We start from the raw sequence: 772 nt of genomic DNA, 5'->3' as shown, positions 1-772 counted from the left end.
AGAGAGAGAGAGAGACAGAGAGAGACAGAGAGAGAGAGAGACAGAGAGAGAGAGACAGAGAGAGAGAGAGAGACAGAGAGAGAGAGACAGACAGACAGACAGAGAGAGACAGAGAGACAGAGAGAGAGACAGAGACAGAGAGAAAGAGAGAGAGAATAACCCTGCTGGCAGGGCAGGTTAGAGCAGGAAGCAGATTCGTTATTGGCAGTAGAGAAGAGAGCCAGCTTCAGATTCAAGAGGGAATTAGCCTGGTAGCTGGTAGCTGAGCCATGTAGAGAACTAGGACCAGGAACTGGTGAGTGATTCATGCATCAAGGATATGGTGCCCAGTGGGAACAGCATAAGGATGACAGCAAGGTGCTGGTAAATGCTTAAGAATCAGGTGTTTGGGGAAAATATAAGTGTGTGTGTGTGTATGTACATACACACACACAAATATATGTGTATATATATATATATATATCATATACTTTTAAGTTTAATCTGCATCATTGACCTTTTCTCCATTACTTTCCTAAGTCCAGATAACCAGCAAAGCGATAAATCAAGCCCTAATTTGTAGAGCTTGATAATTTCCAAGGTGAAATGCTCACCCTGAAAGTTTAACCATCCTGTGGTTTGAGGTGGCTCCAGCTCACCCCTGGCAATATAGTCGAAATTTCTGGTCGTCTTTCCGCCAATGCTGTGTGTGCATTGGTTTATGGGAGGGAGGGTGCGCCCCAGGATGGTGGGAGGGTGCGCCCCAGGTTGGTGGGAGGGTGCGCCCCAGGTT

The 772-nt window shown here is 46.5% G+C and overlaps 1 protein-coding gene across 1 annotated transcript in view; it reads right to left on the bottom strand.

Moving 5' to 3' along the window:
- Nucleotides 1–772, bottom strand: part of PLB1 (phospholipase B1) — a 223176-nt gene that overhangs the window by 5145 nt on the left and 217259 nt on the right. The gene's annotated exons all lie outside the window — the stretch shown is intronic.

The sequence above is a fragment of the Petaurus breviceps genome, unplaced genomic scaffold (genome assembly GCF_028583685.1).
Source record: "Petaurus breviceps papuanus isolate PSGF00001 unplaced genomic scaffold, PetGlider_PUasm1.0 90845, whole genome shotgun sequence".
NCBI classification, from domain to species: domain Eukaryota; kingdom Metazoa; phylum Chordata; class Mammalia; order Diprotodontia; family Petauridae; genus Petaurus; species Petaurus breviceps.
Note: the sequence above shows the minus strand (reverse complement) of the source record. Positions and strands in the feature narration are given on the sequence as shown.